Below are 18,835 nucleotides of genomic sequence, written 5' to 3'. Positions count from 1 at the left end.
TCCAAACACCAATTTAGATGCTTCTAAACCAAAGAGTTTGAGGTATAAGCTCCAAAACAAGTTTCTAAGACCACTATGTGCATCAAAATCAAATTTTTACGCTACCGGCTCCAAAATCAAGACTTCCATCTTGAAACCTTGTTGTCCGTCCAAACATCGATTTTGATGCTCCAAAACTGGGGCTTTGAGGCACAATTTCTAAAACAGGGTTCTAAGAGCATAATGTGCATCAAAATTGAATTTTGATGCTACTGGCTCTAGAATCGGGACTTCCATCTTCATTCCTTATTGAGCCTCAAAACACTGATTTTGATGCTCCGAAATTGGGGCTTTCGAGGCACAAGCTTCGAAATGAGATTTGAAGAGCACGTTGCGCGCCAAAATACAATTTTGATGCTATTGACTCTAGAAATGGGACTTGCATCTTCAAACCTTGTTATGCCTCCACACATCGATTTTGATGCTCCAAAACTGGGTGTTTCAAGGCACAAGCTCTGAAATAAGCTTATAAGAGAATGATGTGCCTCAAATTGGAATTTTGATGCTATAGGCTCCGGAATATGGACTTGCTTCTTGAAACCTTGTTGTGTCTCAAAACATGGATTTTGATGTTCCAAAATTGGGGCTTTCAAGGTACAAGCTCCAAAATGAGGTTCCAAGAGCACGATGTACATCAAAATTGTGTTTTGACGTTACCGACTCTGGAATTGGGACTTGTGTCTTGAAACCTTGTTGTGCCTCCAAACACTAATTTTTATGCTCCAAAAATGAGGCTTTTGAGGCATAACCTCCAAAATGAAGTTCTAACAACACCATGTTTGTCAAAATCGTGTTTTGATGCCATTAGCTTTAGAATCCGAACTTGTGTCATGAAACCTTATTGTTCCTCTAAACATTGATTTTGATGTTTTGAAACTAGAGCTTTCGAGCCACACGCTCTGAAACAAGGTTCTAAGAGCACAATGTGCATCAAAATCATGTTTTAACACTATGGGCTCTGGAATAGGGACTTGCGTCTTGAAAGCTTGTTGTCCCTCCAAACACCAATTTTGATGCTTGAAAACAAAAGATTTTTAGCCATTAGCTCCAAAACAAGGTTCCAAGAGGACAATGTGCCTCAAAATCAAATTTTGATGCTACGGGCTCTAGAATCAGGACTTGCATCAAGAAACCTTGTTGTGCCTCTAAAAATTGATTTTGATTTTCCAAAACTAGAGGTTTTGAGGCACAATTTTTAAAACAGGGTTCTAAAAGCACAATATGCATCAAAATTGAATTTTGATGCTATTGACTCTAGAATCGAGACTTGCATCTTGAAACCTTCTTGTGCTTCTAAACATTGATCTTGATGCTCCAAAACTGGGGCTTTCGAGGCACAAGCTACGAAATGAGCTTTTAAGAGAATGATGTATAGTCTCTGGAATAGGGACTTGTTTCTTGAAACCTTGTTGTGCCTCAAAACATTGATTTTGATGATCCAAAACTGGAGCTTTTGAGGCACAATTTCTAAAATAGGGTTCTAAGAGCACAATGTGCATCAAAATTCAATTTTGATGCACATTGTGCTCTAGAATCAGGATTTGCATCTTGAAACCTTGTTGTGCCTCAAAACAATAATTTTGATGCTTTGAAACCGGGGCTTTCGAGGTACAAGTTTCAAAATGAGGTTCTAAGAGCACGATGTGGGACCAAAAATAGATTTTGGCGCTATTGACTCTAGAATTGGGACTTGCATCTTGAAACTTTGTTGTGCCTCCAAACATTGATGATTCTCCAAAACTGGGTCTTTCGAGGCACAAGCTCCGAAATGAGCTTCTAAGAGAATAATCTGTGTCAAAATGGAATTTTGACGCTATAGGCTCCAAAATAGGGACTTGCTTCTTGAAACCTTGTTGTGCCTCAAAACATTGATTTTGATCTTCCAAAATCAGGACTTTCAAGGCACAAGCTATGAAATGAGGTTCTAAGAGGATGATGTACATCAAAATTGTGTTTTGACACTACCGACTCTGGAATTGGGACTTGTGTCTTGAAACCTTGTTCTGCCTCCAAACACTACACTAATTTTTATGCTCCAAAAATGAGGCTTTTGAGGCACGACCTCTGAAATAAGGTTCTAAGAACACCATGTTTGTCAAACTCGTGTTTTGTTGCTATCAACTTGAGAATCGAGACTTGTGTCTTGAAATCTTGTTGTGCCTTTAAACATTGATTTTGATGTTTTGAAACTGGAGCTTTTGAGCCACAGGATCCCAAATGAGGTTCTAAGAGCATGATGTTCATCAAAATCACATTTTGACACTATAGGCTCTGAAATAGGGACTTGTGTCTTGAAAGCTTGTTGTGCCTGCAAACACCAATTTTGATGCTTCAAAACCAAAGATATTGAGGCATAAGCTCCAAAACAAGGTTCTAAGAGCACAATATGCATGAAAATCAAATTTTAGCGCTACCAACTCCAGAATTAAAACTTGCATCTTGAAACCTTGTTGTGCCTCCAAACATTGATTTTGATGCTCGAAAACTTAGGCTTTTGAGGCACAATTTCTAAAATAGGGTTGTAAGAGCACAATGTGCATCAAAATTGAATTTTGATGCTACTAGCTCTAGAATCGGGGCTTGCATCTTGAGACCTTGTTGTGCCTCAAAACACTGATTTTGATGTTGCAAAACCGGGGCTTTTGAGGCACAAGCTTTGAAATGAGGTTCTAAGAGCATGATGTGCGCCAAAATTAGATTTTGATGCTAGTGACTCTAGAATCGGGACTTGCATCTTGAAACCTTGTTGTGCCTCCAAACATTGATTTCGATGCTCCAAAACTGGGTCTTTGGAGGCACAAGCTTTGAAATGAGCTTGTAAGAGAATGATGTGCGTCAAAATGGAATTGTGACGCTATAGGCTCCGGAATAGGGACTTGCTCCTTGAAACCTTATTGTACCTCAAAACATTGATTTTGATGTTCCAAAATCATGGCTTTCAAGGCACAAGCTCGGAAATGAGGTTCTAAGAACACCATGTTTGTCAAAATCGTGTTTTGATGCCATTAGCTTGAGAATCAAGACTTGTTTCATGAATACTTGTTGTTCCTTTAAACATTGATTTTCATGTTTTGAAACTGGAGCTTTTGAGCCACATGCTCCGAAATGAGGTTCTAAGAGCACGATGTGCATCAAAATCACGTTTTGACACTACAGGCTCCAGAATAGGGACTTTCGTCTTGAAAACTTGTTGTGCCTCCAAACACCAATTTAGATGCTTCAAAACCAATGATATTGAGGCATAAGCTACAAAACAAGTTTCTAAGAGCATGATGTGCGTCAAAATAAAATTTTAATGCTACCGGCTAGAGAATCAGGACCTGCATCTTCAAAACTTGTTGTGCCTCCAAACATCAATTTTGATGCTAAAATCCTGGGTCTTTTGAGGAACAATTTCTAAAACAGGGTGCTAAGAGCACAATGTGCATGAAAATTTAATTTGGATGCTACTGGCTTGCGAATCGGGGCTTGCATCTCGAAACCTTGTTGTGCCTCAAAACACTAATTTTGATTCTCTGAACCGGGGGCTTTTGAGGCACAAGCTTCGAAATGAGGTTCGAAGAGCAAGATGTGCGCCAAAATCAGATTTTGATGCTATTGACTGTAGAATTAGGACTTGCATCTTGAAACCTTGTAGTGCCTCTAATCATTAATTTTGATGCTCCAAAACTGGGTCTTTCGAGGCAGAAGCTCCGAAATGAGCTTCTAAGAGAATGATGTGCATCAAAATGGAATTTTAACGCTATAGGCTCAAGAATAGGGACTTTCTTCTTGAAACCTTGTTATTCCTTTCTCCTTTCCCCCTTATTTCCTTATTGAAGGGGAATCGGAGAAGGTCACGACTCGATGAAATGAATCGATACGTCCCAAACCGGATATGCTTTCCTTTTGCCACATTACCACATCAATAGACCAAATTAGATTGCTTAGATTGCTTGGTCCTTGCTAACCCTTTACCTTAGCTGATTTCACCTATCATTTAGCCACGTTTGGACACAACTGACACCAATTTTGATGCTCCCAAAATGAGGGTTTTGAGGCACAATTTTGGAACATTGATTTTGATGTTCCAAAATCAGTGCTTTCAAGGCACAAGCTTCAAAATGAGCTTCTAAGAGCATGATGTACATCAAATTTTATTTTGACACTACTGACTCTAAAATTGTGACTTGTGTCTTGAAATCTTGTTGTGCCTCCGAACACTAATTTTTATGCTCCTAAAATGAGGCTTTTGATGCACAACCTTTGGAATGAGGTTCTAAGAACACCATGTTTGTCAAAATCATGTTTTGACACTATCAGCTTGAGAATCGAAACACCTTGTTGTGGCTTTAAACATTTATTTTGATGTTTTGAAACTGGAGCTTTCGGGCCGCATGCTCTGAAACAAGGTTCTAAGAGCACGATGTGCATCAAAATCATGTTTTGACAATACAGGCTCTGGAATAAGGGCTTGCATCTTGAAAGCTTGTTGTGCCTCCAAACACCAATTTTGATGCTTTGAAACTGAAGATTTTGAGGCATAAAGCTCCAAAAGAAGGTTCTAAGAGCACGATGTGTGTCAAAATCAAATTTTGATGCTACCTTGTTATGCCTCCAAGCTTCGAAATGAGGTTCAAAGACAAGGTTCTAAGAGCACAATGTGCATCAAAATTAAATTTTGATGCTACTGGCTCTAGAATCGGGGCTTGCATCTTGAAACCTTGTTGTGCCTCAAAACATCGATTTCGATGCTCTGAAACCGGGGCTTTCGAGGCACAAGCTTCGAAATGAGGTTCTAAGACCACGATCTGCGCCAAAATCAGACTTTGATGCTATTGACTCTAGAATCGAGACTTGCATCTTGAAACCTTGTTGTGCCTCCAAACATTGATTTTGATTCTCCAAACCTGGGTCTTTTGAGGCACAAGCTCCAAAATGAGCTTCTAGGAGAATGATGTGCATAAAAATTCCATTTTGATGCTATAGGCTCTGGAATAGGGACTTGCTTGGTGAAACCTTGTTGTGCCCCGAAACACTGATTTTGATGTTCTAAAATCAGAGCTTTCAAGGTACAAGCTTCGAAATGAGGTTCTAAGAGCACGATGTACATCAAAATTATGTTTTGACATTATGGACTCTGGAATTGGGACTTGTGTCTTGAAACCCTTGTTGTGCCTCCAAACACTAGTTTTTATGCTCAAAAAATAAGGCTTTCGAAACACAACCTCCGAAATGAGGTTCTAAGAACACCATGTTTGTCAAAATCATGTTTTAACGCTATCACCTTCTGAATCGGGACTTGTGTCTTGAAATCTTGTTGTGCTTTTAAAAATTAATTTTGATGTTTTGAAACTGGAGCTTTCGAGCCACATGAGCAAAACAAGGTTCTAAGAGCACGATGTGCATCAAAATCACATTTTCACAATATAGGCTCTGGAATAGATACTTCCATCTTGAAAGCTTGTTGTGCCTCCAAACTCCAATTTCAATGCTTCGAAACCAAAGATTTTGAGGCTTAATCACCAAAACAAGGTTCCAAGAGCACGATGTGCATGAAAATCAAATTTTGACACTACCGGCTCTAGAATCAGGACATGTATCTTGAAACCTTGTTTTGCCTCCAAACATCGATTTTGATTCTCCAAAGTTGGGGCTTTTGAGGCACAATTTCTACAACAGGGTTCTAAGAGCACAATGTGCATCAAATTCGAATTTTGATGCTACTAGCTCTAGAATCGGGGCTTGCATCTTCAAACCTTGTTGTGCATCAAAATACTAATTTTGATGCTCTAAAACTGGGGCTTGAATCTTGAAACCTTGTTGTGCCTCCACACACTAATTTTTATGCTCCGAAAATGAGGCTTTTGAGGCACAACCTCCGAAATGAGGTTCTAAGAACACCATGTTTGTCAAAATTGTGTTTTGACGCTATCACCTTGATTATCGGGACTTGTGTCATGAAACCTTGTGGTGCCTTTAAACATTGATTTTGATATATTGAAACTGGAGCTTTTGAGCCACACACTTCAAAATGAGGTTCTAAAATCACGATGTGCATAAAAATCACGTTTTGACACTACAGGCTTTGGAATAGAGACTTGCATCTTGAAAGCTTGTTGTGCCTCCAGACACTAATTTGGATGCTTCAGAACCAAAGATTTTGAGGCATAAGCTCCAAAACAAGGTTCTAAGAGCACGATGTGCATCATAATCAAACTCTGATGCTACAAGCTCCAGAATCAAGACTTGCATCTTGAAACCTTGTTGTGCCTCCAAACATTGATTTTGATGCTCCAAAACTGGGGCTTTTCAGACACAATTTTTAAAATAGGGTTTTAAAAGCACAATATGCATCAAATTTAAATTTTAATGCTACTAGCTCTAGAATTGGGGCTTGCATCTTGAAACCTTGTTGTTCCTCAAAACACTAATTTTGATGCTCTAAAACCGGGGCTTTCAAAACACAAGCTTTGAAATAAGGTTCTAAGAGCATGATGTGCGCCAAAATCTGATTTTGATGCTATTGACTCTAGAATCGGGACTTGCATCTTCAAACCTTGTTGTGCCTCCAAAAATTTTGATTTTGATGCTCCAAAACTAGATCTTTCAAGGCACAAGCTTGAAAATGAGCTTCTAAAAGAATAATGTGTGTCATAGAATTTTGACGCTACAGGCTCTAGAATAGGGCTTGCTTCTTGAAACCTTCTTGTGCCACAAAAGATTGATTTTGATGTTCCAAAATCAGGGCTTTCAAGGCATAAGCTCTTAAATGAGGTTCTAAGAGCACGATGTACATAAAAATTACGTTTTGATGCTACCATCTCTGGAATTGGGATATGTGACTTGAAACCTTGTTGTGCCTCCAAACACTATTTTTTATGCTCCAAAAATGAGGCTTTTGATGCACAACCTCCGAAATGAGGTTCTAAGAACACCATGTTTCTCAAAATCATGTTTTGACGCTATCAGTTTGAGAATTGGGACTTGTCTCTTGAAACCTTGTTGTACCTATAAACATTGATTTTGATGTTTTGAAACTAGAGCTTTCAAGCCACAGGCTCCGAAATGAGGTTCTAAGAGCACGATGTGCATCAAAATCACGTTTTGACACTACAAGCTCTAAAATGAGCTTCTAAGAGAATGATGTGCATCAAAATGGAATTGTGATGCTACAGGCTCTAGAATAGGGACTTACTTCTTGAAACCTTGTTGTGCCTCAAAACATTGATTTTGATGTTCCAAAAATAGGGCTTTCAAGGCACAAGTTCCGAAATGAGGTTTTAAAAGCACAATTTTCATCAAAATTGCATTTTGACACTACCGACTCTAGAATTGGAACTTGTGTCTTGAAACCTTGTTGTGCCTCCAAACACTAATTTTTATGCTCCAAAAATGAGGCTTTTAAGACACAACCTCCCAAATGAGGTTCTAAGAACACCATGTTTGTCAAAATCGTGTTTTGACGCTATCAGCTTCAGAATCGGGACTTGTGTCTTGAAACCTTGTTGTGCCTTTAAACATTGATTTTGATGTTCCAAAACTGGAGCTTTTGAGCCACATGCTCCAAAATGAGCTTCTAAGACAACGATGTGGATCAAAATAATGTTTTGAAACTACAGGCTCCGGAATAGGAACTTGCATCTTGAAAGCTTGCTGTGCCTCCAAACACCAATTTTGAGGCTTCAAAACTAAAGATTTCGAGGCATAAGCTCCAAAACAAGGTTCTAAGAGCATGATGTGCATCGAAATCAAATTTTGACGCTACTGGCTCCAGAATAAGGACTTGCATCTTGAAACCTTATTGTGCCTCCAAACATTGATTTTGATGCTCCAAAACTGGGGCTATTGAGGCACAATTTCTAAAATAGGGTTCTAAGAGCGCAATGTGCATCAAAATTGAATTTTGATGCTACTAGCTCTAGAATCGGGGCTTGCATCTTGAAACCTTATTGTGCCTCAAAACACTGATTTTGATGCTCTGAAAATGCAAGGCACAAGCTTTGAAATGAGGTTCTAAAAGCACGATGTGTGCCAAAATCATATTTTAACACTATTGACTGTAGAATCGGGACATGCATCTTGAAACCTTGTTGTGCCTCCAAACATTGATTTTGATGCTCCAAAACTGGGTCTTTCAAGGCACAAGCTCCGAAATGAGCTTCTAAGAGAATTATGTGCATCAAAATGGAATTTTGATGTTACAGGCTCCGGAATAGGGACTTGCTTCTTCAAACCTTGTTGTGGCTGAAAACATTGATTTTAATGTTCCAAAATCAGGGCTTTGAAGGCACAAGCTCCAAAATGAGGTTCTAAGAGCACAATGTACTTCAAAATTGCGTTTTGACGCTACCGACTCTGGAATTGGGACTTGTGTGTTGAAACCTTGTTGTGCCTCCAAACACTAATTTTTTTTCTCCAAAAATGAGGGTTTTGAGGCACAACCTTCGAAATCATGTTCTAAGAACACCATGTTTGTCAAAATCATGTTTTGACACTATCATCTTGAGAATCGTTACTTGTTGTGCCTTTAAACATTGATTTTGATGTTTCAAAAATGGAGTTTTCAAACCACACACTCTAAAATGAGGTTCTAAGAGCACGATGTTCATCAATATAACATTTTGACACTACAGGCTCTAGAATAGGGACTTGCATCTTGAAAGTTTGTTGTGCCTCCAAACACCAATTTTGATGCTTTGAAACCGAAGATTTTGTGGCATAAGCTCCAAAACAGGGGCTTTTTAGGTACAATTTCTAAAACAGGGTTCTAAGAGCACAATGTGGATCAAAATAGAATTTTGATACTACTGGCTCTAGAATCGGGGCTTGCTCAGAAATGAGGTTCTAAGAGCACAATGTACATCAAAATTTCGTTTTGACGCTACCGACTATGGAATTGGGACTTGTGTCTGGAAACCTTGTTGTGCCTCCAAACACTAATTTTTATGCTCAAAAAACAAGGCTTTTGAGGCACAACCTCCAAAATGAGGTTCTAAGAACACCATGTTTGTCAAAATCGTGTTTTGACGCAATCAGCTTGAGAATTGGGACTTGTGTCTTGAAACCTTTTTGTGCCTCTAAACATTCATTTTGATATTTTGAAACTGGAGCTTTCAAGCCACATGCTCTAAAATGGGGTTGTAAGAGCACGACATGCATCAAAATCATTTTTTGACACTACGGGCTAAGGAATAGGGACTTGCATCTTGAAAGCTTGTTGTGCCACCAAACACCAATTTCAATGCTTCAAAACTGAAGATTTTGAGGCATAAGATCCAAAACAAGGTTCTAAGAGCACGATGTGCGTCAGAATAAAATTGTGATACTACCGGCTCTAGAATCAGGACTTGCATCTTGAAACCTTGTTGTGCCTCCAAACATCGATTTTGATGCTCCAAAACTAGGGCTTTTGAGGCACAATTTCTAAAATAGGGTTCTAAGAACGCAATGTGCATGAAAATTAAATTTTGATGCTATTGGCTCTAGAATCGAGGCTTGCATCTTGAAACCTTGTTGTGCCTCAAAACATTGATTTTCATGGTCCAAAATCGTGCCTTTCGAGGCACAAGCTTCAAAATGAGATTCTAAGAGCACGATGTGCTCCAAAATCATATTTTCATGCTATTGACTCTAGAATCGAGACTTGCATCTTGAAACCTTGTTGTGCCTCCAAACATTGATTTTGATGCTCCAAAACTAGGTCTTTTGAGGCACAAGCTCCAAAATGAGCTTCTAAGAAAATAATGTGCATCAAAATGGAATTTTGATGCTACAGGCTCCAAAATAGGGACTTGCTTCTTCAAACCTTGTGCCTCAAAACAATGATTTTGATGTTCCAAAATCAGGGCTTTCAAGGCACAAGCTCTGAAATGAGGTTCTAAGAGCATGATGTACATCAAAATTGTGTTTTGATGCTACCAACTCTGGAATTGGGACTTGTGTCTTGAAACCTTGTTGTGCCTCCAAACACTAATTTTTATGCTCCAAAAATGAGGTTCTAAGAACACCATGTTTGTCAAAATCATGTTAAAAATTGATTTTGGTGTTTTGAAACTAGAGATTTCAAGCCACACGCTCTGAAACGAGGTTCTAAGAGCACGATGTGCATCAAAATCATGTTTTGACACTATAGGCTCCAAAATTGGGACTTGCTCCTTGAAAGCTTGTTGTTCCTCCAAACACCAATTTTGATGTTCCGAAACTGGGGTTTCGAGGCACAAGCTTCAAAATGAGGTTCTAAGAGCACGATGTGCGCCAAAATCAGATTTTCATGCTATTGACTCTAGAATCGGGACTTGAATCTTGAAAAATTGTTGTGCCTCCAAACATTGATTTTGATGCTCCAAAACTGGGTCTTTCGAGGCATAAGCTCCGAAATAAGGACTTGCTTCTTGAAACCTTGTTGTGCCTCGAAACATTGATTTTGATGTTCCAAAATCAAGGCTTTCAAGGCACAAGCTCTAAAATGAGGTTCTAAGAGCATGATGTACATCGAAATTGGCTATTGACGTTATTGAATCTGGAATTGCGACTTGTGTCTTGAAACCTTGTTGTGCCTCCAAACACTAATTTTTATGCTCCAAAAATGAGGCTTTTGAGGCACGACCTTTGAAATGAGGTTCTAAGAACACCATGTTTGTCAAAATTGTATTTTAACGCTATCAGCTTGAGAATCGGGACTTGTGTCTTGAAACCTTGTTCTACCTTTAAACATTGATTTTGATGTTTTAAAACTGGAGCTTTCAAGCCACACACTCTGAAATGAAGTTCTAAGAGCACGATGTGCATCAAAACTACGTTTTGACACTACAGGCTCTGAAATAGGGACTTGTGTCTTGAAAGCTTGTTGTGCCTCCAAACACCAATTTTGATGCTTCGAAATCAAAGATTTTCAGGCATAAGCTCCAAAAACAAGGTTCTAAGTGCACGACGTGCATCAAAATCAAATTCTGACACTACCAGCTCTAGAATCAGGACTTGCATTTTGAAACCTTGTTTTGCCTCCACACATCAGTTTTGATGCTCCAAAACTGGGGCTTTTGAGGCACAATTTCTAAAACAAGGTTCTATGAGCACAATGTGCATCAAAATTAAATTTTGATGCTACTGGCTCTAGAATCGGGGTTTGCATCTAGAAACCTTCTTGTGCCTCAAAACACTAATTTTGATGCTCTGAAACTAGGGCTTCCGAGGTACGAGCTTTGAAATGAAGTTCTAAGAGCATGATGTGCGCCATAATGAGATTTTGATGCTATTGACTCTAGAATCAGGACTTGCATCTTGAAACCTTGTTTGTTCCTCCAAACATTGATTTTAATGCTCCAAAACTGGGTCTTTCGAGGGACAAGTTCTGAAATGAGATTCTAAGAGAATGAGATGCGTTAAAATGGAATTTTGACGCTACAGGCTTAGGAATAGGGATTTGCTTCTTGAAACTTTGTTGTGCCTCTTAAACATTGATTTTGATGTTCCAAAATTAGGGCTTTCAAGGCACAAGCACCGAAATGACATTCCAAGAGCACGATGTACATCAAAATTGCGTTTTGATGCTAGCGACTCTGGAATTGGGACTTGTGTCTTGAAACCTTGTTGTGCCTCCGCACACTAATTTTTATGCTCCAAAAAGGAGGCTTTTGAGGCACAACCTCTGAAATGAGGTTCTAAGAACACCATGTTTGTCAAAATTATGTTTTGATGCTATCAGCTTGAGAATCGGGACTTGTGTCATGAAGGTGTTGCCTTTAAACATTGTTTTTGATGTATTGAAATTGGAGCTTTTGAGCCACACGATTTGAAATGAGGTTCTAAAATCATGATGTGCATCAAAATCACATTTTCAAACTACAGGCTCCGGAATAGAGACTTGCGTCTTGAAAGCTTGTTGTGCCTCCAAACACCAATTTGGATGCTTCATAACCGAAGATTTTGAGGCATAAGCTCCAAAACAAGGTTCTAAGAGCACAGTGTGCATCATAATCAAACTTTGACGCTATAGGCTACAAAATTAAGACTTGCATCTTGAAACCTTGTTTTGCCTCCAAACATTGATTTTGATGCTCCAAAATTGGGGCTTTTCAGACATAATTTCTAAAACAAGGTTCTAAAAGCACAATCTGCATCGAAATTGAATTTTTATGCTACTGGCTCTAGAATTGGGGCTTGCATCTTGAAATATTGTTGTGCCTCAAAACACTAATTTTGATGCTCCGATATCGGGGCTTTCAAGTTTCAAGCTTCAAAATGAGGTTCTAAGAGCACGATCTGCTCCATAATCATATTTTGGTGCTATTGACTCTAGAATCGGAGCTTGCCTCTTGAAACCTTATTGTGCCTCCAAACATTGATTTTGATGCTCCAAAACTAGGTCTTTCAAGGCACAAGCTCCGAAATGAGCTTCTAAGAGAATGATGTGCATCAAAATAGAATTTTGACCCTATAGGCTCTGGAATAGGGACTTGCTTCTTGAAACCTTGTTATCCCTCAAAACATTGATTTTGATGTTCCAAAATCAGGGCTTTCAAGGCACAAACTATGAAATGAGGTTATAAGAGCACGATGTACATAAGAATTGTCTTTTGACGCTACCGACTCTGGAATTGTGATTTGTGTCTTGAAACCTTGTTGTGCCTCCAAACACTAATTTTTATGCTCCAAAAATGATGGTTTTGAGGCACCACCTCGAAAATGAGGTTCTAAGAACACCATGTTTGTCAAAATCATGTTTTGACGCTATCAGCTTGAGAATTAGGAATTGTGTTTTGAAACCTTGTTATGCCTTTAAACATTGATTTTCATGTTTCAAAACTGGAGCTTTCGAGTCACACGCTCTGAAACGAGGTTCTAAGAGAACAAAGTGCATCAAAATCATGTTTTGACACTACAGGCTCTGGAATAGAGACTTGCATCTTGGAAGCTTGTTCTGCCTCCAAACACCAATTTGGATGCTTCAGAACAGAAGATTTTGAGGCATAAGCTCCAAAACAAAGTTCTAAGAGCACGATGTGCATCAAAATCAAATTCTGACGCTATCGGCTCTAGAATCAGTAATTGCATCTCGAAACCTTGTTGTGCCTCCAAACATCAATTTGATGCTCCAAAACAAGGGCTTCTGAGGTACAATATCTAAAGCAGGGTTCTAAGATCACAATGTGCATCGAAATTGAATTTTGATGCTACTGGCTCTATAATCTGGGCTTGCATCTTGAAACCTTGTCGTGCCTCAAAACACTAATTTTGATGCTCTGAAACCAAGGCTTTCGAGGCACAAGCTTTGAAATGAGGTTCTAAGTGTTAGGGTTCCCATAGATACTGAGAGGGGGGGTGAATTAGTATCTAACCGGTATTCAAATTTTCTTAAGATATAACATGCAAAACATAAAGTAGCAGTGTACTGGTATGCAAGAATTAATGTAATAAACAGAATCAAAAACATCCACATGAAAAGAACACCATAACACAATATGTTTAATGAGGAAACCCGGTGTGGGAAAAACCTCAGTGGGATTTGTGACCCATAATATTCACTTACTGGCCAATAATAGAATATTACTTACAATAGGGGCCTGCACAAGCAAGAAGGCCAATTGCCTAGAGCTCACTGCTCAATGAGAAGTCACACTGACTTACAATAAGGATTATACTAATCCAATGACTTGTACTGCTTTACAATAGCATCTCCAATGCCAGATTCAGTACCGGTTCTTGCTCTATTCTTTACATATACCCTTAACCTATATTTCGCACATTAGGTTTGCCTAATAATTTTCCTTTTTGTTCGCTTACTTACCTTTTCAAATGTCTACAATGATCTCTTTTATATACAAGAGTCATTTTACAATTTGCCAAGTCGGCTTGCAATAATAATCAAAATATTACATATCAAAAATCCTGTCGGCCTTTGTGCCAGTATACATCTTTTCTTCTGTGCCGGTGTAGAGTGATCTTGTTGATGCCGATGCACTATCTTGCTTGAATAATGCTTTGTCGATATGATGTCTTGCCAGTGCCATAGGATTGCAAAGTTGTCATCAATGACAAAACCTTCAATCACACACAATGTCTCATTGGAGTGTCCATATGCCAACAATCTCCCCCTTTGGCATTGATGGCAACACTCATGAGAAATTTCAAAAAGTGTCCAAAATGTGTAGACCAAAAAAAAATTACCAAAAATATGAAAGGCTCCCCCTGAGCATATGATTCCTGTCTTTGAACTTTCTCATCCTACTACTCCCCCTTTGGCATCAATGACAAAGGTTGTCAAGATGTTAGTAGAGTTTGTAGTTATACTGGTCCATGTCCTCAACCTTGTAGTTGGGTAGTTATTATCTGAAAAAAATCGCCCAAAATTAAGTTTATACTATCCATAAAGTTTTTGCTATCTTTTATTGTTGTTTCAGTCCTCTTCACAGTACCGGTGAGATGCTGCAATTGTTCTGCCGATGTTTTACTTCCCGGTGTTAATGCCTCTGAGATTTCCTTCCATAGAGATGCTAGATAGTCCAATCTTGGACTTAGTTTAGATCTCAAGTGTTCTGCCTTGTTTATTATATTCTCTTTATCTTTCTCCTGTTTAAGTAATTCTGCCTCAAAATTTGCTAACTTATCTTCAAAAATAGATAGTGAATCCGGTGAGTTGACAAAATTGTCTGCAAGCTTGTTTATCTCTTCCTGTGTCTTGCTTATTTTCTTGTCAATATCTATAGTCAGGAAGTTTGTTTTGCAAATGTCTTTATTCAGGTTTTTATACTCTTTTAACAAACTACACAGTTTCGGTAGAAGTGAGTCTCTGTTAGAATCGCAGCTTGCATCTTGGAACCTTATTGTGGCTCAAAACACTAATTTTGATGCTCCGAAACTAGGGCTTTCAAGGCACAAGCTTCAAAATTAGGTTCTAAGAGCACAATGTGCGCCAAAATCATATTTTAATGCTACTGACTCTAGAATCAAGACTTGCATCTTGAAACCTTATTGTGCCTCCAAAAATTGATTTTGATGCTACAAAACTGGGTCTTTTGAGGAACAAGCTCCGAAATGAGCTTCTAAGATAATGATGTGTGTCAAAATAGAATTTTGACACTATAGGATACGGAATAGGGACTTGTTTCTTGAAACCTTGTTGTGCCTGAAAACATTGATTTTGATGTTCCCAAATTAGGGCTTTCAAGGAACAAGATCCAAAATGAGCTTCTAAGAGAATGATACGCGTCAAAATGGAATTTTGACACTACAGGCTCCGGAATAGAGACTTGCTTCTTGAAACCTTATTGTGCCTCAAAACATTGATTTTGATGTTCCAAAATCAGGGCTATCAAGGCACCAGCTCTGAAATGAGGCTCTAAGAGCATGATGTACATCAAAATTGCATTTTGACACTACCGACTCTGGAATTGGGACTTGTGTCTTGAAACCTTGTTGTGCCTCCAAACACTAGTTTTGACGCTATCAGCTTGAGAATCGGGACTTGTGTCTTGAAAATTTGTTGTGCCTTTAAACATTGATTTTGATGTTTTGAAATTATAGCTTTCGAACCACACACTCTGAAATGAGGTTCGAAGAGCATGATGTACATCAAAATCACGTTTTGACACTATGGGCTCCGGAATAGGGACTTGCATCTTGAAAGCTTGTTGTGCCTCCAAACACCAATTTTGATGCTTCAAAATAGAAGATTTTGAGGCATCAGCTCTTGAAACCTTGTTGTGCCTCAAACTGATTTTAATACTTTGAAACTGGGGCTTTCAAGACACAAGCTTCGAAATGAGGTTCTAAGAGCACGATGTGCGCCAAAATCTGATTTTAACACTATTGACACTACAATCGGGACTTGCATCTTGAAACCTATTTGTGCCTCCAAACATTGATTTTGATTCTCCAAACCTAGGTCTTTCGAGGCGCAAGCTCTGAAATGAGCTTCTAAGAGAATGATGTGCATCAAAATTCCATTTTGATGCTACATGCAGTGGAATAGGGACTTGCTTCTTCAAACCTTGTTGTGCCTCCAAACATTGATTTTGATGTTCCAAAATCAGGGCTTTCAAGGCACAAGCTCTGAAATGAGGTTCTAAGAGCACGATGTACATCAAAATTGCGCTTTGATGCTACCGACTCTGAAATTGGGACTTGTGTACTGAAACATTGTCGTGCTTCCAAACACTAATTTTTATTCTCCAAAAATGAGGCTTTTAAGGCATAACCTCTGAAATGAGGTTCTAAGAATAGCATGTTTGTCAAAATCATGTTTCGACGCTATCAGCTTGAGAATTGTGACTTTTGTCTTGAAACCTTGTTGTGCCTTTTAAACATTGATTTTGATGTTTTGAAATTGGAGATTTCAAGCCACACGCTCCGAAATGAGGTTCTAAGAGCACGATGTGCATCAAAATCACATTTTGACACTACAGGATCTGAAATAGGGACTTGCTTCTTAAAACCTTGTTGTGCCTCCACACACGAATTTCGATGCTTCGAAAACGAAGATTTTGAGGCATAAGCTCCAAAACAAGATTCCAAGAGCACGATGTGCGTCAAAATCCAATTTTGATGCTACCCGGCTCCAAAATCAGGACTTACATCTTGATACCTTGTTGTGCCTCCAAAGATCGATTTTCATGCTCCAAAACTGGGGCTTTTGAGGCGCAATTTCTAAAATAGGGTTCGAAGAGCACAATGTGCATCAAAATTGACTTTTGATGCTATTGGCTCTAAATATCAGGGCTTGCATCTTGAAACCTTGTTGTGCCTCAAAACACTGATTTTGATGCTCCAAAACTGAGGCTTTTGAGGCACAAGCTGCGTAATGAGGTTCTAAGAGCACGATGTGCACCAAAATTAGATTTTGATGCTATTGATTATGGAATCGGGACTTGCACCTTGAAACCTTGTTGTACCTCCAAACATTGATTTTGATGCTCCAAAACTGGGTCTTTCTTGGCACAAGCTCTGAAATGAGCTTCTAAGAGAATGATGTGTGTTAAAATAGAATTTTGACGCTACAGCCTCCAGAATAGGGACTTACTTCTTGAAACCTTGTTGTGCCTGAAAACTTTGATTTTGACATTCCAAAATAAGGGCTTTCAAGGCACAAGCTCCGAAATGAGGTTATAAGAGCATGATGTACATCAAAATTGCATTTTGACACTACCGACTCTGGAATAAGGACTTATGTCTTGAAACCTTGTTGTGCCTCCAAACACTAATTTTTATGCTCCAAAAATGAGGCTTTTGAGGAATGACCTCCCAAATGAGGTACTAAGAACACCATGTGTGTCAAAATCATGTTTTGACGCTATCAGCTTGAGAATCGGGACTTGTGTCTTGAAACCTTGTTGTGCCTTTAAACATTGATTTTGATGTTTTGAAACTGGAGTTTTCGAGCCATATGCTCTGAAATGAGGTTCGAAGAGCACGATGTGCATCAAAACCATGTTTTGACACTATAGGCTCTAGAATAGGGACTTGCGTCTTGAAAGGTTGTTGTGCCTCCAAACACCAATTTTGATTCTTTGAAACCAAAGATTTTGAGGCATAAGCTCCAAAACCAGGTTCTAAGAGCACGATGTGCATCAAAATCAAATTTTGACAATACAGGCTCTTGAATGAGGACTTTCATCTTGTAACTTTGTTGTGGCTCCAAACATCGATTTTGATGCTCCAAAACTGGGGCTTTTGAGGCACAATTTCTAAAAAAGGGTTCTAAGAGCACAATGTGCATCAAAATTTAATTTTGATACTACTAGCTCTAGAATCGGGGTTTGCATCTTGAAACCTTGTTGTCCTCACAACACTGATTTTTGATGCTTCGAAACTAGGGCTTTGAAGGCACAAGCTCCGAAATGAGGTTCTAAGAGCACGATGTGCGCCAAAATCAGATGTTAATGCTATTGACTCTAGAATCAAGACTTGCATCTTGAAACCTTGTTGTGCCTCCAAACATTGATTTTGATGCTCCAAACCTAGGTCTTTCAAGGCACAAGCTCCGAAATGAGCTTCTAAGAGAATGATGTGTGTCAAAATGGAATTTTGACGCTACAGGCTACAGAATAGGGACTTGCTTCTTGAAAGCTTGTTGTGCCTCAAAACATTGATTTTGATTTTCCAAACCTAGGTCTTTCAAGGCACAAGCTCCAAAAATGAGGGTTTAAGAGCACGATGTACATCAAATTACGTTTTGACACTACCAATTATGGAATTGGGACTTGTGTCTTGAAACCTTTTTGTGCCTCCAAACACTAATTTGTATGCTCCAAAGTCGATTGTTTTGAGGCACGACTTTCGAAATGTGGTTCTGAGAATACCCTATTTGTCAAAATCATGTTTTGATGCTATCAGCTTGAGAATCAGGACTTGTGTCTTGAAACCTTATTGTGCCTTTAAACATTGATTTTGATGTTTTGAAACTGGAGCTTTCGAGCCACACAATCCAAAACGAGGTTCAAAGAGCACGATGTGCATCAAAATCACGTTTTGACACTACAGGCTCTAGAATAGGGACTTGCATCTTGAAAGCTTGTTGTGCCTCCAAACACCAATCTTGATGTTTCGAAACAAAAAATTTTGAGGCATATGCTCCAAAAAAAGGTTCTAAGAGGACAATGTGCGTCAAAATCAAATTTGGACGCTATCGACTCAAGAATTAGGACTTGCATCTTGAATCCTTGTTGTGCCTCCAACATCAATTGTGAAGCTCCAAAACAGGTTTTGAATCTCCAAAACTGGGGCTTTTGAGGCACAATTTCTAAAACAACGTTCTAAGAGCACAATGTGCATTAAAATTAAATTTTGATGCTACTGGCTCTAGAATCGGGGCTTGCAT

Source organism: Cryptomeria japonica, chromosome 7 (genome assembly GCF_030272615.1).
Source record: "Cryptomeria japonica chromosome 7, Sugi_1.0, whole genome shotgun sequence".
In the NCBI taxonomy this organism is placed as follows: domain Eukaryota; kingdom Viridiplantae; phylum Streptophyta; class Pinopsida; order Cupressales; family Cupressaceae; genus Cryptomeria; species Cryptomeria japonica.
The sequence above is the reverse complement of the archived record's forward strand: the minus strand, read 5'-3'. Positions refer to the sequence as shown.